This window comes from Arachis duranensis, chromosome 6, assembly GCF_000817695.3.
Source record: "Arachis duranensis cultivar V14167 chromosome 6, aradu.V14167.gnm2.J7QH, whole genome shotgun sequence".
In the NCBI taxonomy this organism is placed as follows: Eukaryota; Viridiplantae; Streptophyta; class Magnoliopsida; order Fabales; family Fabaceae; genus Arachis; species Arachis duranensis.
In genome coordinates, this window is record NC_029777.3 from 75,929,172 (window position 1) to 75,943,082 (window position 13,911).

Genomic DNA, 13,911 nt, shown 5'->3' on the forward strand with positions numbered 1-13,911 from the left:
ACTCCAAGAAGAGCCTATGCATGTGAAAGCTTCAAACCTTAGCCCAAACACACACCAAGTGGGCCCCGAACGTGGATTTTTGCACTATCTGCACTTAGTTACTGATTTTATGTAAACCCTAGTAACTAGTTTAGTATATATAGCACTTTTTATTATTGTATTGGGGGTCTTCTTCCCCTGTTTTTGAATTCTTATGCCATTTGGGAGGCTGGCCATTCGGCCATGCCTAGACCTTTTATTCTTATGTTTTTTCAATGGTGGAGTTTCTACACCTCATAGATTAAGGTGAAGAGCTCTGCTGTTCCTCATGAAGTAATGCAAGTACTATTGTTTTTCCTTCAATTCACGCCAACTTCTTCTCCAATATATACTCTTGTACTTAATTCAGTTAAGTCAGACTGAAGGGGTGACCCATGACAATCACCCACTATCTTCAGTACTCGCTTAGCCAATATCCACGTGCCTGACAACCACAAGCTATCTACATGATGTTCAACGTAGTCATTGGATGCCAGCTGGACTATATTCTCTTGGGTCTCTAATCCATGCATTTTACTAGCATCTCCTAACAACAGAGCATTCAAATAAGTGAGATTAGAACCTTCGTGGTATAGGCTAGAAATAATTGGCAGCATTCCTGAGATCCGAAAAGTCTAAACCTTGTCTGTGGTATTCCGAGTAGGATCTGGGAGGGGATGACTGTGACGAGCTTCAAACTCGCAACTGTTATGCGCAGTGACAGTGCGCAAAAGGATTAATGGATCTTATTCCGACACAAGTGAGAACCGACAGATGATTAATCCTGCGGTGAGAACCGTAGTTGGACTATTTTCACTGAGAGGACGGATGGTAGCCATTGACAACGGTGATCCACCAACTTACAACTTGCCATGGAAGGGAGTGCGCATGATTGGATGAAGACAATAGGAAAGTAGAGGTTCAGAAGCAATAAAGCATCTCCAAACGCTTATCTGAAATTTCCACCAATGAATTACATAAGTATCTCTATCTTATTTTATATTTTATTTATCTTTTAATTATCAACACCTCATAACCATTTGATTCTGCCTGACTGAGATTTACAAGATAACCATAGCTTGCTTCAAGCCGACAATCTCCGTGGGATCGACCCTTAATCACGTAAGGTATTACTTGGATAACCAAGTGCACTTGCTGGTTAGTTGTACGGAGTTGTGAAAAGTGTGATCACAATTTTGTGCACCAAGTTTTTGGCGCCGTTGCCAGGGATTGTTCGAGTTTGGACAACTGACGGTTCATCTTGTTGCTTAGATTGGGTAATTTTATTGTATGTTTAAGCTTTTTATTTTTATTTTCAAAAAATACAAAAAGAATTTTAATAAAATCATAAAAAAACAAAAATATTTTGTGTTTCTTGTTTGAGTCTAGTGTCAAATTTTAAGTTTAGTGTCAATTGCATGTTTTTAATTTTCTTAAGTTTTTGAAAATACATGCATTGTGTTCTTCTGTGATCTTCGAGTTGTTCTTTATGATTTCCTTTGTCTGATCTCATGATTTTCCTGTTTTGTGTTTTATGTTGTTTTTCATATGCATTTTCAAAATCATAGTGTTTGAACATTCAAAATTTCTAAGTTTGGTGTCTTGCATGTCTTTCTTTTCAAAAAAATTTTCAAAAATATGTCCTTGATGTTTATCATGATCTTTAAAGTGTTCTTGGTGTTCATCTTGACATTCAAAGTGTCCTTGCATGTATTACTTGTTTTGATCTTGCATTTTTATGTTTTATTTCATTTGGTTGTTTTTCTCACTCTTCATTAAAAAATTCAAAAATAAAAAATATATATTCAGGTAAATAATAAAGAGAAATGAAGATTCAGAACATAAGGAAGAAGAATCATAGAGAAAAAGAGCTCACTGGCATAAAAACGCCAGTAAAAAGGCACTTTGGGCGTTAAACGCCAAAATGGCTATCATTCTGGGCATTTAAAGCTAGTAAAGCTATCATTCTGGGCGTTAAACGCCAGAATGGGCAGTATTCTCGACGTTTAACGCCAGAATTGGCAGCATTTTAGGCGTTTAGAAAAATGCCCAGTAAAGAAGGATTTCTGGCGTTTAACGCCAGCCAGGGTATCTGGCTGGGCGTTAAACGCCCAAAGAGGTAGCATTCTGGGCATTAAATGCTAGAATGGATAGCATCCTGGGCGTTTAACGCCAGGATGACACAGGGGAGGTAATTTCGTTTCAAATTTAAATTTTTTCAATTTTCTTTTCAATAATATCTTTTCAATTATATCCTTTTTCAATCAGATCTTTTTCAATCATATCTTTTTTTTTTTAAATTCTATTTTTTTGTTATTTCTTTTAAATTTTCGAAAACTCCTTCTCTCTTATCTCTTTCTATTTATTTTATTTAATTGCTAACATTCTTCCTCCACTCATCTAAAAAATTTTCAAACTCACCTCCTCTCTCTTCTCATTCTTCTACTCCTTTTCCTCTGACACATCAAGGAGTCTCTATACTGTGACATAGAGGATTCCACTACTCCCTTTTGTTCTCTTCTTTTTTATATGAGCAGAAACAGGGATGAAAACATTCTTGTTGAAGCTGATCCTGAACCTGAAAGGACTCTGAAGAAGAAGTTAAGAGAAGCTAAAGCACAACACTCCGGAGAGAACTTTACAGAGAAATTCGAAAAAGAAGCAGACATGGCAGCTGAACCCAACAACAATGCTAGAGATGTAAGGAAGATGCTTGGTGACTATACTGCACCAACTTTCAATTTCTATGGAAGAAGCATCTCAATTCCTACCATTGGAGCAAACAACTTTGAGCTTAAGCCTCAATTAGTTTCTCTAATGCAGTAGAATTGCAAGTTTCATGGACTTCCATTAGAAGATCCTCATCAGTTATTAGCTGAGTTCTTACAGATCTGTGATACTGTCAAGACCAATGGAGTTGATCCCGAGGTCTATAGACTTATGCTTTTCCCTTTTACTGTAAGAGACAAAGCTAGAACATGGTTAGACTCACAACCTAGAGAAAGCATGAACTCTTGGGACAAGTTGGTCAATACTTTCTTGACGAAATTCTTTCCACCTCAAAAGATGAGCAAGCTTAGAGTGGAAGTCCAAACCTTTAAACAGAAGGAAGGTGAATCCCTCTATGAAGCTTGGAAAAGATACAAGCAATTAACCAAAAGGTGTCCTTCTGACATGCTTCCAGAATGGAGCATCATATGCATATTCTATGATGGTATGTCTGAATTATCTAAGATGTCATTGGACCATTCTGCTAGTGGATCTCTTCATCTGAAAACCCTGTAGAAGCCCAGGAACTCATTGAGATGGTTGTAAATAACCAGTTCATGTACACTTCTGAAAGAAAGCCTATGAATAATGGGATGACTCAGAAGAAAGGAGTTTTTGAGATTGATATTCTAAATGCCATATTGGCTCAGAAAAAAATATTGACTCAGCAAGTCAATATGATTTCTCAGAATCTGACTGGATTACAAGCTGCATCCGGCAGTACTAAAGAAGCCTCCTCTGAAGGAAAAGCTTATGACCCTGAGAATCCTGCAATGGAAGAGGTCAATTACATGGGAGAATCCTATGGAAACACCTATAATCCTTCATGGAGGAATCATTCAAATTTCTCATGGAATGATCAACAGAAGCCTCAACAAGGCTTCAACAACAATAATGGTGGGAGAAATAAGTTTGGCAATAGCAAATCTTTTCCATCATCTTCTCAGCAACAGAAAAAGAATTCTAAGCAGAGCCTCTATGGCTTAGCAAACATAGTCTCTGATCTATCTAAGACCACTCTCAGTTTCATGAATGAAACAAGGTCCTCCATTAGAAATTTGGAGGCACAAGTGGGTCATCTGAGTAAAAGAGTTACTGAAACTCCTCCTAGTACTCTCCCAAGCAATACAGAAGAAAATCCCAAAAGAGAGTGCAAGGCCATAACCACATCCAAAGTGGCCGAACCTGGAGAGAGTGAAAAGTCTGTGATTCCCTGTGAGGAAGACCTCAAGGGATGTCCACTGACCAATAAGGAGTTCCCTATTGAGGAACCAAAGGAATCTGAGGCTTATACAGAGACCATAGAGATTCCACTGAACTTACTGTTGCCATTCATGAGTTCTGATGAATATTCTTCCTCTGAAGAGGGTGAAGACATTGTTGAAGAGCAAGTTGCTCACTATTTGGGAGCAATCATGAAGCTGAATGCCAAGTTATTTGGTAATGAAACTTGGGAGGATGAACCTCCATTGCTCATCAATGAACTGAATACATGGATTCAGCAGACATTGCCTCAAAAGAAACCGGATCCTGGGAAGTTCTTAATACCTTGCACCATAGGCACCATGACCTTTGAAAAGGCTCTGTGTGACCTGGAGTTAGGTATCAACCTCATGCCACTCTCTGTAATGGAAAAACTGGGATCTTTGAGGTACAAACTGCAAGAATCTCACTAGAGATGGTAGATAAATCAATGAAACAGGCTTATGGACTTGTAGAGGATGTCTTAGTGAAGGTTGAAGGCCTTTACGTCCCTGCGGACTTCATAATTCTAGACACTAGGAATGATGATGATGAATCCATCATCCTTGGAAGACCCTTCCCAGCCACAGCAAGGGCTGTGATTGATGTAGACAGATGAGAGTTAGTCCTTCAATTGAATGAGGACTACCTTGTGTTCAAGACTCAAGGATCTTCTTCTGTAGACATGGAAAAGAAGCATGAAAAGCTTCTTTGAATACAAAGTCAGACAGAGCCCCCATACTCAATTTCTAAGTTTGGTGTTGGGAGGCCACAACCATGCTCTGAGCATCTGTGAATCTCTGTAAGAGTTTCCTGTCAAGCTATTGACATTAAAGAAGCGCTTAATGGGAGGCAACCCAATTTTATTTATCTATATTAATTACTTTTTCATTCTATTTTCTAGTTTTAGTCTATGTCTTCTTTAGGTTGATGATCATGTGAAGTCACAAAAATAGCTGCAAAAATAAAGCAAGAATAAAAAACAGCATCAAAAATAGCACACCATGGAGGACAAACTTACTGGCATTCAAACGCTGGTAAGGCTAGCAAAGTGGGCATTTAATGCCCAGTCTGGCACCATTCTGGGCGTTAAACGCCAAAAATGGCACACAGACTGGTGTTTAATGCCAAAAAAGGGTATCCGGTGTCTGGCTGGCGTTAAACGCTAGAACTGGCAGCCAGACTAGCGTTTAACACCAGAAATGGGTAGCAGCCTGGCATTCAACGCCAGAAATGCCACACAGAGGGTGTTTGAACACCAGAAAGGTGCAGGGATGAGAAATCATTGACACCACAGGATTTGTGGACCCCATAGGATCCCACCTACCCCAACTTACTCTCTCTCCTCTTCACACCTTTTCATAACACTCTTCCCTAAAATAACCTCCACCAATCACCTCCATTTCTCCTCCAAAACCATCATACAACCCACCTATCCCCAAACACCATTCACCTATCAAATCTTACCCTCTTCCCCATAATCTCTTCACCACTCACATCCATCCACTATTTCCCATCATATAACTCACCTACTATTCCGAGGATTACCTGAAACTGTAGGTCGATCTCGGACGAGATCTTCTGTATCGATCAGAGCTGTCGTGTCCGACTTATTGGACGGAGTGATGGTGCTGATCCTTTATTACCGGAGGGTGGTGGTACCTGCAAGGGACTCCGATGCTTAAGTTAGCAAGGGTATGAAGTAGGTTTTTTTAGTAGGATTAGAGTATGAGTTATACCTGGGTGCTCCAGTGTATTTATAATGGTGTAAAACGACCTTTCTTAGATAAGATATGTTAGTTATCTTATCTTATCTTTATCTTCGAGCGAGGTCATCTTATCTTTAAGGGAATCGCCTTTATCTCTATAGGCTTGGTCTGCCTTTGGATTCGGGTCATGTTCCTCTCTTTGGGCCCTTTATTGGGCTTTTCTGGTAATTTGGCCGAGCTCTTTGAGAAGAGGTCGGAGTGTCCTGACCTGAAGAGGTCGGTTGCTTTGTCGGTAGAACATCCCGGGTCAGACAGCTCGTCTCAGGGTATGAACAGTGCCCCTGTTCGAGCTTGGTTTTTAAGGTCGAGTCTTTTAGTCTTAGGACTTCGATCCTTCTCCAGTGAAACCGAACTTGAGCATTTTGTCGATTTCTTCGGTAGAGTTCTCCTTTGAATGTGGAACGTTGGCTTTCTTTTAAAGCACGCGCTTTTACATTAGCGCTTTTGGCCTTGGGAACAAGCGAGGGTTTAATCCCCTCATTAATTGTTTTTTAATTGCGCCGTTTCTCTTTAATCTTTCCCTTTTGAATTTTGATTCTTCAGAGAAAAACGATTTCTCTTCTCCGTAACTTCCCTTTTCTTTCTCTCTTTCTGTTCTTGCTTGAAGTTTGCAGCTTTTTGTTTTTCTTCCTGTGACGTTGCTTCGGTAATTGTTCTGTGCTTTCCTTTCTTTGTGAGAGGGCGACTCTCTGACTCCACTTCCTCCTTCCAATTTCGTTGAAGCTTTCAATTTTTCCAGGTTGGTTCTTTTTTCTGATTTTTTTGTACTTCTTCGTTGTTTTACCCCCTTTTTAAGAGAGTCTCGATCTTTTATTTTTAAAAAGTTTGAATCTTCTTTTGCTTGCTTGTGTCTGATTGTTTCTGCAATGTGCACTATTTTAGGGCTTCCTTAATTTGCCTGATCTTTTGCCGTTCTTTTTTTGATAGTTGCTACTCTTAGGGCTTTGAATTTTTGTTACTACTCTTGATTGTGCCTTCTGGTTTGATACGAACTTTGCTTGATTCTGAGGAAGATACAATTTTTGATCATTTTCTACTTGGCATGCTTTGATGCTTGACAATTCCATTTGATGATAGACTGTTGGGTAAATGATGACGTTTTTATGATTTTGAAATGTTGTGGTTTGAAGGAGGGTTTTTTTCGCTCGAGAGATGCCAAAATGTAGACTTGAAAATTTTCCTGTCTCCTCATTCCTTTGCTGCCTCCAAAGGATGCCCCTGGATCTTTTGGCATAAGTTCTGGGGTTTCCTTTTATTTGATATGCCTGGTTTATTTATTTGCATGTTTATATTGTTGAGTTGTATCCAGTTATGGCTGAGCTGCTCTTCGCTGACTTGCCTGAGATATTTGATTAGTACTTCGAGTAGTTTTAGTAATCCATCTTTTCTTTGATTGTAGGACTAGTTGGCCATGTCTTCTCACAAAAATATTGTAGAGACGTCTTCCAAAGTTTCTGAGGGGATGTCCGACTGGTTGGACTCCCTTGTCTTAATGTGTGTTTCGGTGGTGAATGCTGAGTTTTGTGGTAGCGGTGCCCAGGAGAGGGATTATGAGCTTGTAGCGCCTGATTCTGACGAGAGGGTTTGCTTTCCGACTTCAGTCAAGGGGGAGCGTCCTTTCTTTTATGCCTATGAATATTTCTTCAGCCAATTCAACATTACTTTTCCTTTTACTGCTTTTGAGACTGATTTGTTGTGGTCGTGTAATGTTGCCCCGTCCCAGCTTCATCCGAATTCCTGGGGCTTTGTCAAGATTTTTCAATTGCTTTGTCATGAATTAGGCATCAGACCTTCTCAGACTATTTTTCTTTATCTTTTTGTTTTGGCCAAGCTTGGGGCTTCTTCCAAAAAGAAAGCTTCTTGGGTTTCTTTTATATCTGCTCAGGGACATAAAGTTTTTGCCATGTATGATGAATCCTTTAAGGATTTTAAGAACTATTTCTTTAAGGTTCGAGCTGTTAAGGGGGCCCGCCCCTTTTTTCTTGATGAAAATGATGAGCCTGATTTTCCTCTAGAATGGCAAAAGGATGTGACAGTATCTCGTTATACCTGGGAGATGCTTAACGAGGTTGAGCGGGCTTTTATGATTGTTCTAGAGGACATATGGGGGGAACCCCCATCTCGATACCAAAAAGTTTCTAGGGGACCCATCCCTGGTCCGAACTGTGTTGGGTACAGTCCGACTTGTTTTTTATCCATTGTTTCTTTATCTTTACTTCCTCTTATTATGCAATTGTAATGTTTTACTGTGGTTGATTCTGTTTTTCAGATATGTCAAAAAATAATGACTCCATGAAGGCCTTCAAAAAGGCAAGAAAGGCTGCTGCTGCTCAGAACATATCGGCCAAGGTAGCAGGAGAGGGGTCTTCTCAAGTTCAAGTGAAGCCGCTCGTGTCAAGTTCACCCGCGCCAAGGAGGGTGATGCCTACTCCCCGAGTTCATCTGGCTGACCCTCCACAAACTTCGACTGCTTCTTCTGGCGCTCCTCCTCCGAAAAAGCAAAAAACATCTGAGCCTTTTAACCTTGACACCCCTGATTTTGATGCTGTTGAGTTTGTTGACCAGTAAATTGCCCCCTATGGAGGTCTTTCAATGGATGATGTGTCCGTTCTTCATCACTTAGAGTTCATAACTAAAAGTAGTGTGAAGATTGCTCATATGGGTGCGGCTATTTTTCGGACTACTCAGGGTATCCCGGTCCATGCTACCAAATCTTTCATGATGGAGGCTAAGTCAGAGTTTGATAGGATAAAAGGTTTGAAGGAGGAGCTGGAGGTAAAGTTGGCGCAGGTGGAGAAAGAATTAGAGGGTGAAAAGACTAGTTCTGTGGCTTTGGCGGCTTCTGTGAAGTTGGCCAAAGACACTGCGTGAAACACAAGGAGAGCTATGTTTCGGCTTACAGAGAAATGGTGCGTCTCCGTGGTGAATTGGAAACTGCCCAGGATGATTATGCCGAGCTCCAGGGTCACCTCTTAGACAGCGTGACTGCTGCTTATGAGAACTTAAAGGAATAGGTACGAGTTCTTGCACTCGAACTCGACCTTACCCTCTTTAGACTTGACAACATTGTGAGGGATGGTAAGATTGTTCCTGATGACCTTGATGATGATGATGCTGAGCCTCCTCCTGCGCCTTCCACCAAGGCTTCTGTCGTGCCAACTTCTTCAGCTCCTGCAGCCAGAATTGAGTCGGAACCTGACTGTTAGATCTTGAACCGAGAGGATGGGACAGTGGATGCTGTGCCACTACAAACTCGCCCTCCATTGCCCCATGTTGATGCCGCTACTGGGAAGCCTTTGGATCCTCTTTAGTTATTCTTGGTATTGTGTGTAGTTAGCCTGACTTGTGGGCTTTTAAACTTTCGCTTTTGTAAATGGTATTTCGTTGACTGTTGACACTTTCTTATTTGCTTGTTTAGCAACTTTATCTTGAAAAACAAAGTGATTTTTGTGCTTTTTGGGCTAACTTTTGGTGGCCTTTGAAGCTTGCTACTATTATAACTGTGTTTCTATATCATACTCGTCTTGGTACCTTTGTAGACTTTGGAAGTGTCAGAATCTGACCTGATTGGCTTGATTCCTTTGCCTGATGTTATTTTCAGCAATTTCAGGTCTTTGTAAAGAATTACGCTGTGGTTGCCTGATTTTGTCAGGTCGGTTTTTTCTACCAATTGCTGTTTGTAATCCTCTTTTTTGGACCTCATTTAGGTCTCTTTCAGAGGTTACTTTGTAGCTTTATGTTTTGGGTTGATTTTGTCATGTCGGGCTCTTCTAAGTTATTTTTGTAATCCTCTTTCTTGGACCTTGTTCAGGTCTCTTTCAGGGATTACTTTTATAACTTCTTTGTGGGAGTCTGACTTCGTCATGTCGGGCTCTTCTAAGTTATTTTTGTAATCCTCTTTCTTGGACCTTGTTCAGGTCTCTTTCAGGGATTATTTTTATAACTTCTTTGTGGGAGTCCGACTTCGTCATGTCGGGCTCTTCTAAGTTATTTTTGTAATCCTCATTCTTGGACCTTGTTCAGGTCTCTTTCAGGGAGTACTTTTATAACTTCTTTGTAGGAGTCCGACTTCATCCTATCGGGCTCCTTTAAGTTATAGTAATCCTCTTTTATAGGGCTGGCCAGACCTCTTTCCAGGGCTTTACTTATAACTTCAGTTTTTGTGGCTGGTCTGACTTCTTTATGTTGGTCAGCTTTTAAGTTATTTTTTTAGCAATCTATTTTATTAGGACCTTGTCAGGTCCTTTATATGGATCACTTTCTATAACTTCTTGCATTATTCTGTTTTCATCTTTGCCGATTTTGTAGAGATTGGGTTTAACCCTCGTTTGGTCGACCTTTTGATGAATTTGGTTTTCATCTTTGGTCTTTATCGTGATCGCGTAGTGAATTTAAATTTCACTTTCTGCCGATCTATAGCTTTATAATCGGGTGATGAATGTTTCAGATTAATGTGGCTTGAACATTTGTAGAAGACCTAGACAGATTTTATTCAAAAGAAAATGCAAATATATACATGTGGGAGGCTTATCCTCTAAGTCGGGTGATTTGTAGGTCTTGGACTGGCGCTTCGGTAAAAAACCTTTTCAGGAAAAAGAGTGCGCTTTATCCTAAGATCCTTTATCATCCCTAGCTATAGTACCTTCTCAGGTTGCAGGCGTGCCATGACCTAGGAAGCTCTCGCCCCTCGAGTTCGGACAGTCTGTAGTAGCCCTTTCCAAGTACTTCTATGACCCGGAAAGGTCCTTTCCAGTTTGCTGCCAGCTTTCCTTCTCCAGGTCGGGCTATTCCAGTGTCATTACGGATTAGGATGAGGTCGTTCTCAGCAAAAGCTCGCTGTACTACCTTTTGACTGTATCTTGCAGCCATTCGTCATTTTAATGCTTCTTCCCTAATCTGAGCTCTTTCTTGTACCTCCGGAAGCAGGTCGAGTTCTTCCCTTTGAAGTTGGGAATTGGCTTCTTCACTATAGTGAATTACTCTAGGTGACCTTTCTTCAATCTCTACTGGGATCATTGCCTCCATTCCGTACGCTAATCGGAAGGGTAATTCCCTTGTGGTGGAATGTGGCGTTGTTCGATATGCCCATAGGACTTGTGGGAGTTCCTCAGCCCAGGCTCCCTTTGCATCCTGTAGTCTCTGTTTCAGCCCAGCCAATATGACTTTGTTGGCAGCTTCGGCTTGTCCATTGGCTTGGGGATGTTCTACGAAAGTGAACTGTTGTTTTATATTCAAGTCGGCTGCTAGCTTTCTGAAGCCTGCATCTGTGAACTGGGTACCATTGTCTGTGGTGATGGAGTTTGGAACCCCGAACCTCATGACAATGTTCCTATATAGGAATTTTCGACTTCTTTGAGCTGTGGCGTTAGCTAGGGGTTCTGCCTCGATCCACTTTGTGAAATAGTCTATCCCCACTATGAGGAATTTGACTTGTCCCGATATCTGAGGGAAGGGCCCAAGAAGGTCGAGTCCCCATTTTGCGAACGGCCAAGGTGAGGTTACGCTGATGAACTTCTCTAGTGGGGCAATGTGAATGTTGGCATGTTTCTGACATGATGGACATGTCTTTACGAACTCGGTGGCTTCCCTTTGTAGAGTTGGCCAATATAACCCTGCGCGAAGTACTTTTTTGGTAAGTGCCTGTGCTCCTAGGTGATTGCCACAAATGCCGCTATGTACTTCTTCTAGGACATCCTTCGTGTTAGAAGTCAGTACGCATTTTAACAATGGTATAGAAATCCCTCTTTTGTATAGAGTATTGTTTATGATAGTGTAGTATTGTGCCTCCCATTTTAACCTCTTTGCCTCCTTTTCTTTTGTGGGGAGTGCTTCTGTTTTGAGGTAGTTAATTATGGGAGTCATCCATCCTTGATCCTGACCTGTTATGGTCAGGACTTTTTCTTCTTCAGAGATTGATGGATTTTGTAGAATTTCTTAAATGAGGCTTCTATTGTTACCCCCTGGTTTGGTGCTGGCTAGCTTTGAGAGTGCGTCAGCTCAGGCATTCTGTTCTTGGGGTATGTGACGAATCTCATATTCTCCGAGGCGTCCGAGCTGTTCTCTGGTTTTGTCCAAATACTTTTTCATAGTGGGGTATTTGACTTGATAGCTTCCTGCTATTTGCGAAGTGACTACCTGTGAGTCACTAAAGATGATAAGCTTTTGAGCTCCAACCTCCCTGGCCAGCTTCAAACCAGCTAGCAGTGCTTCATATTCCACTTGGTTGTTTAAGGCAGGAAACCCGAATTTGAGGGAGAGTTCGATTTGGGTTCCTTGGTCACTTTCAATTATCACATTCGCGCCGCTTCCAGCTTTATTTGAGGACCCGTCCATGTAGAGATTCCATTTTGTGGGGGGTTTCCGGTGTATCTGTAAATTCTGCGATGAAGTCAGCCAAGTATTGTGATTTGATGGCTATCCGAGCTTCGTATTGGAGGTCAAATTCGGGCAACTCGACTGCCCATTGTAAGATTCTGCCTGCCAGGTTTGTTTTCTATAAGATCCCTTTTATGGGCTGGTTGGTCCGGACCCTGATGGTGTGGGCTTGGAAGTATGGACAAAGTCGTCGAGATGTTAGTATGAGAGCGTAGGAAAACTTCTCTATTTTTTGGTAGTTCATCTCGGCTCCTTGTAGCGCTTTACTGATGAAGTATACGGGTTCCTGCTCGTTGTCATTTTCTCAGACTAGTGCTGAGACTACTGTCCGACTTCCTACTGCGAGGTACAATATGAGTGGTTCTCCTTCTCGTGGCCGAGTTAGGATAGGTGGCTGTCCCAGGAACCTTTTGAAATCTTGGAAGGCCTGCTCGCACTCTGTTGTCCATTCAAACTTCTTTCCCTTCGTTAGAGTAGCGTAGAAGGGAAGAGATCTTATTGCTGATCCGGCTAGAAATCTGGACAAGGCTGCTAACCTCCCATTGAGTTGTTGTACCTCTTTGACATAAGTTGGGCTCTTCATGTCGAGTATGGCCTGACATTTATCCGGGTTTGCTTCGATTCCTCTCTATGTGAGCATAAAACCCAAGAATTTTGCCGGATTCTATGGCGAAGGTGCATTTTGCGGGATTGAGTCGCATGCCATGCCGTCTTATAGTGTCGAACAACTGGGTCAGGTTGGACAATAGTGTCTCTTCATTTTGTGTCTTTATTAGCATGTCGTCTACGTAGACTTCTATAATTTTTCCGATGTGATCCGAAAAGACCTTATTCATTAACCTTTGATAAGTAGCTCCTGTATTTTTAAGACCAAAAGGCATGACAACATAGCAGTAGTTTGCTTTTGGGGTTAAGAAGGAAGTTTTTTCTTGGTCAGGTGGATACATTAGGATTTGATTGTATCCCGAATATACGTCCATGAATGAGAGGTATTTATATCCGAATGAGGCATCGACCAGTGCGTCGATACTTAGGAGTGGATAAGGATCCTTTGGGCAGGCTTTGTTGAGATCAGTGTAGTCGGTGTACATTCGCCACTTCCTGTTTGATTTTTTCACCAAGATGACGTTGGCTAGCCATAACGGGTTTTGGACTTCTCTTATGAATCCTGCCTCTAATAGAGCTTGTACCTGCTCTTCCACAGCATGAGAGCGTTTTGGTCCAAGCTTTCTGTGCCTCTGTTGCACTGGCCGAGATCCTGGGTAGACTGCTAGTTTGTGGCACATTAACTTGGGGTCTATGCCTGGCATGTCTGCGGCCTTCCACGCAAAGAGGTCGACATTATCTCGTAAGAACTGTATGAACGATTCTTTTATGTCTCTGATGAGCGGATAATTTATACGCTTTTTGGCATTGTTTTTATATAGTTTTTAGTAAGTTTGAGCTACTTTTAGGGATGTTTTCATTAGTTTTTATGTTAAATTCACATTTCTGGACTTTACTATGAGTTTGTGTGTTTTTCTGTGATTTCAGGTAAATTCTGGCCGAAATTGAGAGATTTGAGCAAAACTCTGAAGAAGGCTGACAAAAGGACTGCTGATGCTGTTGGAATCTGACCTCCCTGCACTCGAAATGGATTTTCTGGAGCTACAGAAATCCAATTGGCGCGCTCTCAACGTTGTTGGAAAGTAGACATCCAGGGCTTTCCAGCAATATATAATAGTCCATACTTTATTCG

The 13,911-nt window shown here is 41.4% G+C and overlaps 1 non-coding gene across 1 annotated transcript; it reads right to left on the reverse strand.

Moving 5' to 3' along the window:
- Positions 1-3,090: 3,090 nt before the first annotated feature.
- LOC127740265 (small nucleolar RNA R71) lies at positions 3,091-3,198 on the reverse strand. Its single transcript, XR_008000945.1, has one exon. It is a non-coding gene; the product is annotated as a small nucleolar RNA R71 (small nucleolar RNA).
- Between the last annotated feature and the right edge of the window lie 10,713 nt (positions 3,199-13,911).